Below are 14,913 nucleotides of genomic sequence, written 5' to 3'. Positions count from 1 at the left end.
GCCCTGGAACCAGGTGAGGAACGTAACAGTATCCCCCCTGAAAGCCTCCCTCTTCTCGGCCCGGGACGATTAGGATGAAGGGAGTGATACTCACGAACCAAATCAGGAGCATGGACGTTGGTTGCTGGTTCCCAGGAGTTATCTTCTGGTCCGAAATGTTTCCAGGACAGCAGGTAAAACAATCTTTCTCCACGCAGCTTAGAGTCAAGGATTCTGTCTACCTCGTACTCAGGATCGAGATCACTCTCTGGCACTACCACCTTCTTGGATTCCGGATGCTACTTGGACCTGCGGAAAGGTTTTAAGAGAGACAAGTGGAAGGCATTATGCACCCTCAGCTGCCTGGGCAGATGCAACTGGTATGTCACCGTTCCGATCCTGGAGCATACCGCAAAAGGACCGATGAACCGAGGGGCAAACTTGAGAGATGGGAGCTGCAGCCTCAGATACTGGGTGCTTAGCCAAACCTTCTCTCCTGGCTGGAACGTGGGAGCAGCCTGTCTTCTGCAGTCGTATGTTTCCTTGGCCTTGATGGCCACCCGACGCAGTTGTGCCTCGACCTTGTCCCAAGTCTCCTGAAGTGTGCGAACCGTGGGCTGTACCAGAGGTGAGACCTCAGCAGGAGAAATTGGCGGAGGTAGTCGTGGATGGCGCCCAAAGATGAGATGGAAAGGTGTAGTGCGGGAGGCGGAATGCAGGCTGTTATTGTATGCGAACTCTGCCCAGGGTAACAAAACAGACCAATCATCCTGGTGCTGGTTCGAGTAGGCCCGGAGGAAAGCCTTCACCGTCTGGTTGACCCTTTCCACCATTCCATTGGTCTGTGGATGATATGCTGATGAAAAAAGCATGGTCACCCCAAAGGCTGAACAGAGCGCTCTCCAAAAGCGAGAGGTGAACTGAGAGCCACGGTCACTTATGATCCTTTGAGGCAGTCCATGGAGCCTGAAGATGTGGGTGATGAAACTGAAGGCAAGACTGGCAGCCATAGGTAAAGTCTTCATTGGCACAAAGTGGGCCATCTTGGAAAATCGGTCTATCACTACCCAAATGACTGTGTTGCCCTGGGAGGCCGGTAGATCAGTGATGAAATCCATGGACAGGTCCTCCCAGGGTTGCTGTGGTACTGGCATGGGCTGCATCAGACCCCACTGTCTCTGATGAGAACTCTTGGTTCGGGCACACACCGGACAGGTGGACACATATTGCAGCACATCCTGCGACATCTGAGGCCACCAGTACTACCGGGAGATCAGATGGAGGGTCTTGTGAAACCCGAAGTGTCCAGCGAATTCGGAAGCATGCCCCCAACGCAGCATCTTCCTGCGGAGACCCACCGGTACCGCCCTTCAGCAGTCGGCACTCGCCCCGTATATAGAGGGAATGCAGGCCGGGTTCAGCATGGGATAGGGCTCCTCCTGATCCCCCGGAGCCTCAAAACTGCGGGACAGGGCATCCGCCTGGACGTTCTTCTCCCCCGCCTGAAAATCAGGCGGAAATCGAACCTAGCAAAAAAACAGCAACCACCGGGCCTTACGCGGATTCAATCTGGTGGCATTTTGGAGGTTCAGGAGGTTCTAATGGTCGGTGATCACCGTCACCGGATGTGCTGCTCCCTCCAGCAAGTAGCACCATTCCTCAAATGCTAACTTAAGCGCCAGAAGCTCCCGATCCCCCACCGTATATTTCCGCTCTGTGGGGGTAAACTTGCGGGAAAAGAAGAAGCAAGGATGCTTCTTCCTGGCAGCAGACGTCTGGGAGAGAACGGCCCCTACCCCCAAGGCTGAGGCGTCCACTTCCACCAGGAAGGGCTGGGTAGGATCCGAACTGCGGAGGACCAGTGCAGAAAGAAACGCCTTCTTCAGAGTGGAAAATGCAGCAACCGCCTCTGGTGTCCAGTTCTTAACATCTGCACCCTTCCGCGTGAGGGCCGTTAGGGGAGCCGTGATAAGGGAGTAGTTCTTGATAAACTGCCGGTAGTAGTTGACGAACCCCAGGAACCTCTACAAGGCCCGCAGGCCCTGGGGGGCCGGCCAGTCACGGATTGCAGTCAATTTCCCAGGATCCATTTGCAATCCGGTGGCCGGGACAATATATCCCAGGAACGGCAAGCTCTTCTGATGGAAAGAACACTTCTCCAGCTTGGCATACAGCCGGTGCTTCCGGAGACGCTGGAGCACCATGCAGACCTGGGCAACATGCTGGGACAGCGAGGTGGAGAAGATCAGAATGTCATCCAGGTATACGATCACTGAGGTGTAGAGCAGATCCTGGAAAATGATGTTGACAAAATTCTGAAACACCGCAGGAGCATTACATAGGCCAAATGGCATCACCCGGTACTCGAAGTGACCCTCATGAGTGTTAAAGGCTGTCTTCCACTCATCCCCCTCCTGGATCCGCACTAGGTTGTAGGCCCCTGGCAGATCCAGCTTAGTGAAGATCTGGGCTCCTTGAAGGCGATCAAACAGCTCCGGAATGAGTGGAAGCGGGTGTCGGTTCTTTACCGTGATCTTGTTTAGGCCCCGGTAGTCGATGCAGGGGCGAAGGGACCCGTCCTTCGACACAAAGAAGAACCCGGCCCCTGCGGGTGAAGTGGAAGCCCGGATAAAGCCCTTGCGAAGGTTCTCCCGGATGTATTCCCTCATAGCGCGGGACTCTTCACGGGACAGGGTGTACATGCGCTCCCGGGGCGGATCGGCTCCCGGCAGAAGGTCTGTGGCACAGTCGAAAGACCAATGAGGAGGTAATGTATCAGCCGCCTGAGTACTGAATACATCCCGGAAATCCTGGTAGTCCTTGGGCAGCCCGGGCAAGCCCTTCGGAGGTGCCTGAAGCGGTGAAAAGCAGAGTGGCAGAGGAGGCTTGACCTGCAGGAGGCAGTGCTCGACACACTGGGAACCCTATTGCCCGATCTTTCCGGTGGACCAGTTGATCACAGGCGTGTGTAGACGGAGCCAGGGCAGTCCCAGAATCACTGGGTAGATGGCTCGGGCGAGAACCAGGAACTGAATCTTCTCCTGATGCAAAGCCCCCACCTGAAGATGTATAGGTGCGGTAATCCGAGTGATGGTCCGGGGCAGGCTATTCCCCTGGATGGTGGTGACCCGGAATTCTGGCTGGCAGGGCAACGTGGCACTCCCCAACTGTGCCAGGAACTCAGCGTCAATGAAGTTCCCTCCGGCCCCGGAATCCAATAGGGCCCTGGTGTAAACCTGGCGTTCCTCATCTTGAAGCAGGACAGGAACAGAGAACAAATTGTCCGGAAGGGAGGCCAACTGGCCCAGAGCCACTCCCTTCATGGGGCTTGGGCCGGAGCATTTCCCGAGCTCCCAGGTTTGTTTGGGCAGCCGGCCGAGAAATGGACGGCTTCCCCACAATACAAACACAGATGTTTTCTGAGTTGCTGGGTCTTCTCCTCCTGGGACAGGCGATGTCGCCCCATTACCATGGGTTCCTCTTTGGTTCCTTCCGAACCCTCCTCACAGGACCCAGGTGCCTCTGGGCGATGAGGCGGGCCTTTGGATCTCTGCACTACCTGGGGCATGGCCCTCTCCTGGACTCACTCCTGGAACCGGATGTCGATTCTTGTGCAGAGTGCGATGAGGCCGTCTAGAGTAGCAGGAATCTCGCGGCCGGCCAATTCATCCTTTATTTGGCCGTCCAACCCCTGCCAGAAAATAGCCATCAATGCCTCCTGGTTCCACCGGAGCTCCGCGGCCAGAGTGCGGAACCGGATGGCATACGCCCTGAGCGACCCGGAGCCCTGCTGAATCCGCAGCAGTTCCCCTGAGGCAGAAGGCCAGCCAGGTACGTCAAATACCATCCGGAATTGCCGTAGGAACTCCTCCAGGTTAGTCAGAACTGGACTCCGCTGTTCCCACAGTGGAGACGCCCAAGCCAGCGCGGCACCGGACAGCAGGGAAATGATGTAGGTCACCTTAATTCTGTCAGATAAAAACGCCTCTGGTTGTAGTTCAAACATAATCTGACATTGATTAAGGAACCCCCGGGCAGGCAGCTGGCGTCCCGTCAAACCGAGGCGGCTCCGGGAGCCGCAGCCATATGGCGGGAACCCCTGCTCTCGAGACCGGAGGAGCCCCGGAAGCCTGCTTTGGGGAAGCAGGGAGCTGATTGCAGACATTCTGCAGTACACTGGACAAGTGTGTTAGTTGCGTCTGTTGCTGGCGTAATGCCTGAGCCAGGTTGGCAAGCTCGGTTTCATCTGGCGAGCTCATGGCTTCGGCCTACTGTTATGACCCGGTAGTAGTGAGCCCCTGTGCCCCGACTGAGCACGGCTGAGATGGAGTGATGCCGCACTTGGTCAGGCATCCAGACAACCCCTAGCTTCACCTGGGAAGCGACCACCGTTCACCAAGAGTTGAGCTCCCAGCTGCAGCTGGCCACCAGGACTTCTGGAACCAGCGGGGTTGCACAGCCGCTGACCAGGATGGCAGAGAACAGACACAGTCCAGAACCAGTACTCCGATAGGCAAGAATAGTCAAAATCAGTCCAGGGTCAAGGCAGGCAGCAAACAAGCGAAATCCAAGAAAACTAGCCAAGGTCCAGTACACAGGAAAACAGGAACAGAAGATATACGGCGAACAGCACTCGACAGCAACTCCTCAGAACAATTGAGGCCGAAGCAACAAAAGACAGGAGGCAGGGCCTTAAGTAGTGAAGGAATCAATCCTAAACATGTGCAGCTGAACCAAGATGGCTGCCCCCATCAGCAGAGAAACCCATTGACCAAATATAGGCTTCCTTCCTGCAGCCGGCCACCCCAAGATGGCTGCCAGAAGCTAAGATGCCCATCCCAAGATGGCCGACCTATCCTGGAGAGACACCACCAAGATAGCCGACTAACTCTGCCAGACCGCGCCTCGCCGGTGAACCGGCCGCACAGGCCTGGAACCAGGTGAGGAACATAACATTCAACCTGGCCATCTGGACTTGGAAAGCATGTGACCATGTTCCCACAGTATGGCTTGTTTACCTAAACAGACAAGCATTCTGTAATTTTCCTTAGCTCTGAACATGAGTTCTAAGCCTAATAGAAAGGGGAGTTTCTTTGAGTGAACTGGGGCTCATCTGTGAGTAACGTACAAATTGCGCAGAGGACTTGTTCCTGGTCCAAGAAGCTCCTGGCTTTCGCTGTGAATCGGGCCCCCCCAGCTGATGTTACGAGCCCGGATGATGTAAGGACCAGTGATGTTGTATGTATATTATTGCTTCTTTTCCTGGTCTAAGAACTCTTAGCATTGCTTAGATGTAGAGACCAGTGATATAATGATTGTTTATATAGCTAATCGTGTGTATATAGCTAATCATTGTATATATCTTAACCATTGTATATATCTTAATCATTGTAGATTTTAGCTCCTCTAATAAAGGTTTCATTTATCTAGTACGAATCCAAAAGAATCCACAGTAATTATTGTGTAGTCTGTGTCAGTGAGCAGGCTGTAAATTCATAGCAGTGCATCTTGGCGATGAGGGTGGCATTCATACAAAGAATGACACCTTTTTAAGAAGAATGCAGGGGAGAGTTGAATTTCTTATAGCCACTGAGTGGTCATAATGGGAGGAATAGGATGTCGGTTTAAAGGAATCATTGCCTTTTGCTGTAAGTTTGCTGCAGGCAAAATGTTAAAACAGAAAGGGAGAAGGAATTACTATGTAAAATGAGTTTATCTTGTTGGGCAGACTGGATGGACCATACAGGTCTTTATCTGCTGTCATTTACTATGTTACTACCGTGTGTCCCTGAAAATAAGACACTGTCTTATATTAATTTTTGCCCCCCAAAATACGCTAGGTCTTATTTTCAGGGGCTGTCTTATTTTTCGGGATTGGATCGAGGTTCGCCCGCCCGCCCTCCGTCACTCCCAGAACTAACCTTAAACGCCTCCTTTCACCTTCGCAGGAAGCAGCAGCAGGGCAGGTCACTCCTTCCTTCCATGTCCCGCCCTCGCCTGACGTAACGTCCGCGAGGGCGGGGCACGGAAGGAAGGAGAGGTCTGCCCTGCTGCTGCGAAGGTGAAAGGAGGCGTTTAAGGTTAGTTCCGGGAGTGACGGAGGGCGGGTGGAGGGGGGCCCCGGCGACCTCGGGTGGGGGGGTGACCTCGGTTGGGGGGGGGCAGCCCAGGGGTGGCCTTGTCTGGCACTCGGCGGCCCTGCTTTCAAACAAAAATTTGCTAGGTCTTACTTTCGGGGGAGGCCTTATATCTAGCAATTCAGGACAACCTCTACTAGGTCTTATTTTCAGGGGATATCTTACTTTCGGGGAAACACGGTATGTAACAGTATTGCTTATCTGAAAACCTGTTAGAGGCGGGATAAACAGTATAGGAAAAGTACAGAATTGGAATGATAAGTGTGTGATTTACAGTTAGAATGAGATGCTTGCCAGAATACTTTACTAAATGATAACTGAGCGTGCTATTGTAAAGAGTGACGCAGTTGGAATGATGTGTGATTTACGCAGTTAAAATGATAAATGAGCGTGCCATGCCATTGTAAGTGTGACGCAGTATGATTTAAAATTATGTTTAGACTCATTTGGAGTCATTAATTGCACATATAAAGGAAAGGGATGGGAGATAAATCTTATACAAGTACCATCTCAGGCAGGGAAACTTAAACCGTTAGGTATAGGAATGTGTTAATTGCAAGCAGTGCATATCAGGGGAAAAAAATGACCTTGAGTGAAGGGAGAAGAACAACAGGTTTTTTAAAACAGGCTTTTGAGCAGACAACACAGATTGCTTTAGATCTGTGGCCAGTGCAACTAGAAGTAGAATTAAGTGTTTCAGGGAATAAAAATTATGCTAATTAGAGCCTTTGGGAAACATAAAGGAATCTGGTAACACTGGGGTTTTAGAGCTGTAGATTTTTTTAGAACTAGAAAAGAAACAGCATGTTATTGGGCTCTGGTGGATACCGAGCAGTTAACTATAGGACATGTTGCTGTCCTGAGATCTGAAATACCAATAAAACTGTGGATATTTATTAGAATTAAATGGAAGTGGTATATTCAGGAAAGAACAAAATCAGAGAATGGGGGAATTCCCTCACCACATGAAAAGGTGGCAGCCCTTCCAGAAACAGAACCAACTGGGCTAGAACCCCTGGAATGGGTGGAGAACCTAGTCAGGTGGGGAAAAGCCTATAATCAATTAAACTAATGAGGAGCAGCAACATGCGTGGTTTACAGATGGTTCTGCTAAGTATGCTGAAGGAAAGAATATATGCAGAGTTAAATGCTGCCTATATGGCTTTGAAAATTTAACAAATCTGCATACAGCAAAGATAAACAAGAAACTAAACAAACATGCTCTAAGTAGCTATATGAGTTAACTGTGTTAATATCAATAGGTATATCTTAAATGATTTTAACAAGGAGGCCTCAATAGCCAAGGGTACCAACTCAGTGGACACACCTGATAAGACTTCTATCATGGGCTGACAACCTCCTCCGAAAAACCTACAAAGTGAAATTGCTCAAACAATCTGTAGTGAAAAAACAGAGGAGGTGTAATACTAAATCCGTAATAAGCAAGATTATGAACACGATTAACCTCAATAAAGCTTATTGATTAATAATGTGTGCCGGAAGAGTGTAAAAAAATTATCTTGAGAAAAAGATGACTAAATTTAAATGTAAAAGCTCAACAATAGTTGGAGTACTTAGCTTCAAACCCAGGAAGGAAAAATCCGCATCCAGGAGGCGTCTCCGGTAGAGTAAGTTTACAAACAGTCAATTTCTTAGCCTCTTTCAATCTCTCTCTCGACAGCCATAGAATTCTCACTGTTTTGTTACTTCTTCAGGAGAGGATATGCAGAGAACACAAATATCTTCCGCACTGCATATATTTTAAATCAAGATGGCAACGGGGAAGATTTCCTTTAGAATGACATCACTTCCTGAGAAAGCCGTTAATAAGAATGTATCAGTTTAAACTTAAGTTGTTGAATCCAAAGCAGATAAAGTTAATTAGCAAACAGCCACAATAATACTAAAGGGATATATTAATAAAAAAGCTTCCCATTCTATTGGGCATTGAGGCCATTGGGAAACACCATATCCAAATGATATATCCATTTGTGTTATTTTTGGTGTAAGGTTCTTGAAATATCACCTCGTCTACCATTGTCTTTGATTTGTTCAATTATGGTACATCGTAATTGATCAAAGATATGTTTTTCTTGAACACGGTGTTTGACTAAAGGCATGTGTAATTTTTCATTTACAATACATGATTTATGCTCAATGAGCCGTGTTTTTAACATGCGTTTGGTCTGACCTATATATCTTAGCCCACATGGGCACGTAATCAGGTAAATAACCCCTTTAGAGATACAATCAGTAGTACTTTTCAAGTGAATATATCTATTATTGGTATTATCCCAAATCTGATTAGTCTCATGTATGATGTCACACATAATACATTTCCTACATTTCTTATGTCCTGGAATATCAGAATTTTTTCTTGTCCATACATCAGAATGGCATAACAAATCAGATAAATTGGCACCCCTGGAATAAGATACCATACATTTTTGATTAGAAAAAACAGAATGTGTTGATAAAATATTCCAATGTTTATAAATGATTTTTGCAATTTGAGGCGATAATAATGTATATTGCATGATACATGGAATGATCATCTTCTTAGATTTATGATGTTTAGGTTCTAGTAAGAATTCACGATGATTGAAGAGAGCTCTCTTGTATGCATGTTTGATGATCTTTTTTGGATACTCTCTGTTAAATAGTTTTTCTTTCAATTGCTCAGCCGATCACTTATATTTCTGGGATGAGTCAAAAATCCCTTCTATGACGTAGAAACTGAGCAAAAGGTAAATTGTTGCGTATATAAAAGGGATGCAAGCTATCTTACGATAATATTGCGATCAGTAGCTGTTACGTCTATGCTCACCTCGCCCTCTGGTGGCCAGAACTGGGGGCTGCGATGGTCTATCACCCGTTCCCGACTTCAGCCGAGTCCGGTCCGGATCTTCCAGGCTGCCAGACTTGTCTGTCTTGTTTGACCCTGCACAGCTCCTGTGTTTCCGTGTGAAGACGTGACACTAGCCTTGGTAAAGAAATCAGTCTCAAGTTTACCGTTGTTAATAGTAACAAATACATCTAAAAAACTTATTTCTCGATGATGTGAGTTACATTGAAATTTGATGGTGGGATGACAGGAATTTAATTCCATTACAAATTGATTCAAACGTTGTTCATCAGAATTTCAGATAATAAAAACATTGTCTATGTAACGCCACCAACATGTCACATATTTAAGAAAATGGGTCGTATCTTTAACATGAGATGTAATTTGAGGAACCATAGGTTGTGGATCTGGTGCTCACAAATGGGGATAGCGTGTCAAATATCTGAGTGGGTGCCCACCTGGGCAGCAGTGACCATCAAACGGTTTGGTTTGATATAACAGCTACAGTGGAGAGCGGCCACTCAAAACTCAAAGTCCTGGATTTCAAGCGTGCTGACTTTAGTAAAATGGGGGAATACCTGAGGAAGGAGATGATGGGCTGGGAGGAAGTACGAGAAGTGGAAGGACAGTGGTCCAGGCTGAAAGAAGCTATAAATAAGGCCACGAACCTTTATGTTAGGAAAGTAAATAAAAGCAAGAGAAAAAGGAAACCGATATGGTTCTCCAAGCAAGTGGTTGAGAAAATAAAGGCTAAAGAGTTGTCATTCCAGAAATACAGAAAAACTCAAGAAAAGGAACACATGGAGGAATACCGGATGAAACTGAAAGAAGCCAAGAGAGATATACGACTGGCAAAAGCACAAGCGGCTAGAAATGTAAGGAGGGGTGACAAAAATTTCTTCAGGTATATTAGTGAAAGGAGAATGACTAAAAAGGGAATTGCGAGACTAAAAGATACTGCGAACTGCTATGTGGATAATGATGAAGAAAAAGCAAATTTGCTAAATAGATACTTTTGTTCTGTTTTCACAGAAGAAAATCCTGGAGCAGGACCGCGATGGACTGGAAATAGTACAAATGAGAATGAAGTGGATAGAGCACCATTCACAGAAGAAAGTGTGTATCAATAACTTGAAAAGCTAAAGGTGGACAAAGCCATGGGACCGGACGGGATCCACCCCAGGATATTGAGGGAGCTCAGAGAGGTTTTCGCGGGTCCTCTTAAAGATTTGTTTAATAAATCCTTGCAGACGGGAGAGGTTCCGAGGGATTGGAGAACGGCGGAAGTGGTCCCTCTTCACAAAAGTGGTGATAGGGAAGAAGCTGGAAACTACAGGCCGGTAAGCCTCACCGGTTATTGGAAAAGTAATGGAAGCGATGCTGAAGGAAAGGATAGTGAATTTCTTGGAAGCCAATAAGTTGCAAGATCCGAGACAACATGGTTTTACCAAAGGGAAATCGTGCCAAACGAATCTCATTGAGTTCTTTGATTGGGTAACAGGAGAATTGAATCAGGGACGAGCTATGGACGTAATCTACTTAGATTTCAGCAAAGCTTTTGACACAGTTCCCCACAGGAGGCTCTTAAATAAACTGGATGGGCTGAAGATAGGACCCGAAGTGGTGAACTGGATTAGGAACTGGTTGACGGACAGACGCCAGAGGGTGGTGGTGAATGGAATTCGCTCGGAGGAGGGAAAGGTGAGTAGTGGAGTGCCTCAGGGATCGGTGCTGGGACCGATTCTTTTCAATATATTTGTGAGTGACATTGCCAAAGAGATAGAAGGTAAAGTTTGCCTATTTGCGGATGATACTAAGATCTGTAACAGAGTGGACACCCGGGAGGGAGTGGAAAACATGAAAAAGGATCTGAGGAAGCTAGAAGAATGGTCTAAGGTTTGGCAATTAAAATTCAAAGCGAAGAATTGCAAAGTGATGCACTTAGGGAATAGAAATCCACGGGAGACGTATGTGTTAGGCGGGGAGAGTCTGATAGGTACAGACGGAGAGAGGGATCTTGGGGTGATAGTATCTGAGGATTTGAAGGCGACAAAACAGTGTGACAAGGCGGTGGCCGTAGCTAGAAGGTTGTTAGGCTGTATAGAGAGAGGTGTGACCAGCAGAAGAAGGGGGGTGTTGATGCCCCTGTATAGGTCGTTGGTGAGGCCCCACCTGGAGTATTGTGTTCAGTTTTGGAGGCCGTATCTTGTTACGGATGTAAAAAGAATTGAAGCGGTTCAAAGAAAAGCTACGAGAATGGTATGGGATTTGCGTTACAAGATGTATGAGGAGAGACTTTCTGAACTAAACATGTATACTCTGGAGGAAAGGAGAAGCAGGGGTGATATGATACAGACGTTCAAATATTTGAAAGGTATTAATCCGCAAACGAACCTGTTCCAGAGATGGGAAGGTGGTAGAACGAGAGGACATGAAATGAGACTGAAGGGGTGCAGACTCAAGAAAAATGTCAGGAAGTATTTTTTCACGGAGAGAGTTGTGGATGCTTGGAATGCTCTCCCGTGGGAGGTGGTGGAAATGAAAACGGTAACGGAATTCAAACATGCGTGGGATAAGCATAAAGGAATCCTGTGCAGAAGGAATGGATCCTCAGGAGCTTAGTCAAGATCGGGAGGCATTGCTGGTGGTTGGGAGGCGGGGATAGTGCTGGGCAGACTTATACGGTCTGTGCCAGAGCCGGTGGTGGGAGGCGGGGCTGGTGGTTGGGAGGCGGGGATAGTGCTGGGCAGACTTATACGGTCTGTGCCACAGCCGGTGGTTGGGAGGCGGGGCTGGTGGTTGGGAGGCGGGGGTAGTGCTGGGCAGACTTATGCGGTCTGTGCCCTGAAGAACACAGGTACAGATCAAAGTAGGGTATACACAAAAATTAGCACATATGAGTTATCTTGTTGGGCAGACTGAATGGACCGTGCAGGTCTTTTTCTGCCATCATCTACTATGATATGTTAATATAGGTGAAAATTTAGGGCAATGTTATACATATATACAGATTCATGGTCTGTGGCAAATGGATTAGCCATGAGGCTACCTACTTGGTATAAAAACAACTGGAAAATTAATATCAAGCATTTGTGGGGCAGAGAATTGTGGCAAGATATTTGGAATTGTGTAAAATACTAATGTTATTGTTTTTTATGTAGATGCTCATACTCTAGAAAGTCTCTACAGCACAGTGGCTGCGAAATGGGCACACCAAAAATGTGAACATCTGGGAAGAAAGGCCACTTACAGGTGGGCAACAGATCGTGGTATTAGTTTAATTATTAAAACTGTTATTGTTGAATGTCTGGTCTGTTAATACCAGACTAGGCGATCTGTTCCCCACATGTCTAAGGGGTAATTAAAAAGGGGGAAATTACCTGAACAAATTTGGTAGATGGATTATATAGGACCTTTACCCAATTTGCAAGGATGTAAATATGTGTGCCCAGCAGTAGATAATTATTCTAGATATGTAATTGCACATCCTTGCAGGCAACACTATCAAAAGTTTAGAATTGATAATGTTTCCCATTTTGAAGGCTAATTAGTATAACCATGTGCCTCAAGTCATAATATAACCTTGTCTTGATCCTCCGATCTGGGCAAGAAGAATGGACTTACAGTGGTGGAAATAAGTATTTGATCCCTTGCTGATTTTGTAAGTTTGCCCACTGACAAAGACATGAGCAGCCCATAATTGAAGGGTAGGTTATTGGTAACAGTGAGAGATAGCACATCACAAATTAAATCCGGAAAATCACATTGTGGAAAGTATATGAATTTATTTGCATTCTGCAGAGGGAAATAAGTATTTGATCCCCCACCAACCAGTAAGAGATCTGGCCCCTACAGACCAGGTAGATGCTCCAAATCAACTCGTTACCTGCATGACAGACAGCTGTCGGCAATGGTCACCTGTATGAAAGACACCTGTCCACAGACTCAGTGAATCAGTCAGACTCTAACCTCTACAAAATGGCCAAGAGCAAGGAGCTGTCTAAGGATGTCAGGGACAAGATCATACACCTGCACAAGGCTGGAATGGGCTACAAAACCATCAGTAAGACGCTGGGCGAGAAGGAGACAACTGTTGGTGCCATAGTAAGAAATTGGAAGAAGTACAAAATGACTGTCAATCGACAAAGATCTGGGGCTCCACGCAAAATCTCACCTCGTGGGGTATCCTTGATCATGAGGAAGGTTAGAAATCAGCCTACAACTACAAGGGGGGAACTTGTCAATGATCTCAAGGCAGCTGGGACCACTGTCACCACGAAAACCATTGGTAACACATTACGACATAACGGATTGCAATCCTGCAGTGCCCGCAAGGTCCCCCTGCTCCGGAAGGCACATGTGACGGCCCGTCTGAAGTTTGCCAGTGAACACCTGGATGATGCCGAGAGTGATTGGGAGAAGGTGCTGTGGTCAGATGAGACAAAAATTGAGCTCTTTGGCATGAACTCAACTCGCCGTGTTTGGAGGAAGAGAAATGCTGCCTATGACCCAAAGAACACCGTCCCCACTGTCAAGCATGGAGGTGGAAATGTTATGTTTTGGGGTGTTTCTCTGCTAAGGGCACAGGACTACTTCACCGCATCAATGGGAGAATGGATGGGGCCATGTACCGTACAATTCTGAGTGACAACCTCCTTCCCTCCGCCAGGGCCTTAAAAATGGGTCGTGGCTGGGTCTTCCAGCACGACAATGACCCAAAACATACAGCCAAGGCAACAAAGGAGTGGCTCAGGAAGAAGCACATTAGGGTCATGGAGTGGCCTAGCCAGTCACCAGACCTTAATCCCATTGAAAACTTATGGAGGGAGCTGAAGCTGCGAGTTGCCAAGCGACAGCCCAGAACTCTTAATGATTTAGAGATGATCTGCAAAGAGGAGTGGACCAAAATTCCTCCTGACATGTGTGCAAACCTCATCATCAACTACAGAAGACGTCTGACCGCTGTGCTTGCCAACAAGGGTTTTGCCACCAAGTATTAGGTCTTGTTTGCCAGAGGGATTAAATACTTATTTCCCTCTGCAGAATGCAAATAAATTCATATACTTTCCACAATGTGATTTTCCGGATTTAATTTGTGATGTGCTATCTCTCACTGTTACCAATAACCTACCCTTCAATTATGGGCTGCTCATGTCTTTGTCAGTGGGCAAACTTACAAAATCAGCAAGGGATCAAATACTTATTTCCACCACTGTATGTTCCATCAAATAAGTGTTAGCTTAGAGAATAACTGATCTGTATATGCTTTATTCATAGATCTTTGTAAGAATCAGTGTAATCCTTCTTCTTACGATATCTGTGGGTATGGTTTTTACCCCCGGTGGACATTTATGACTCACAGCCAAGAGTCAGGTCAAGCTGATTAGGAAATGGAGGAATCATAGTGAAATCTGACAACAAGATAATTACACATGTTCAGCTTACTAGATATGTTCTATGGCAACTGTCAACAACACCCAAATATGGAAAGAAGTCCTGTCACACGAATGAGTTTAATATGACTTGCAGAAGTCAGAGACAGACAATACAGCATTGTTGACCCAAAAATTCGGACATTGTTGACATTTACACCACCAATGTGTTATTAGCACATGTTTATATTCTTCTTATGTGAACACTACACCTATGAAGACCTGTGTAAAAATTGTAGTACCATGATTGCCTTAATTGTAGAGTAAAATGAGCTTGGTAGGATACATTGTTAGGAGCTTTTAGTACAAGTGTAGAGATAGTGATCTACGAGCGGACTGTGACCACCTGGAGAGCGACCCGAGTATCCGCGCACAAGAACAATTGATTGAGTCAGCAGGCGTCCAAGGATAACCCTTCTTCCAGCCTAAGTACAGCAGATGTACGGATCCGCAGCACCCAAAACAGCCCAAGATGGGTAGAGTCAGGAACAACACAGTTAATGCCTAATTTGTTCCACCA

General features: G+C 46.9%; 1 protein-coding gene across 1 annotated transcript in view; it reads left to right on the top strand.

Moving 5' to 3' along the window:
• The window catches only part of LOC115466349 (butyrophilin subfamily 1 member A1-like), a 292,649-nt gene that overhangs the window by 148,632 nt on the left and 129,104 nt on the right, over nucleotides 1-14,913 (top strand). The window lies entirely within an intron of this gene.

Source organism: Microcaecilia unicolor, chromosome 3, assembly GCF_901765095.1.
Source record: "Microcaecilia unicolor chromosome 3, aMicUni1.1, whole genome shotgun sequence".
Classification (NCBI taxonomy): Eukaryota; Metazoa; Chordata; class Amphibia; order Gymnophiona; family Siphonopidae; genus Microcaecilia; species Microcaecilia unicolor.
Note: the sequence above shows the minus strand (reverse complement) of the source record. Positions and strands in the feature narration are given on the sequence as shown.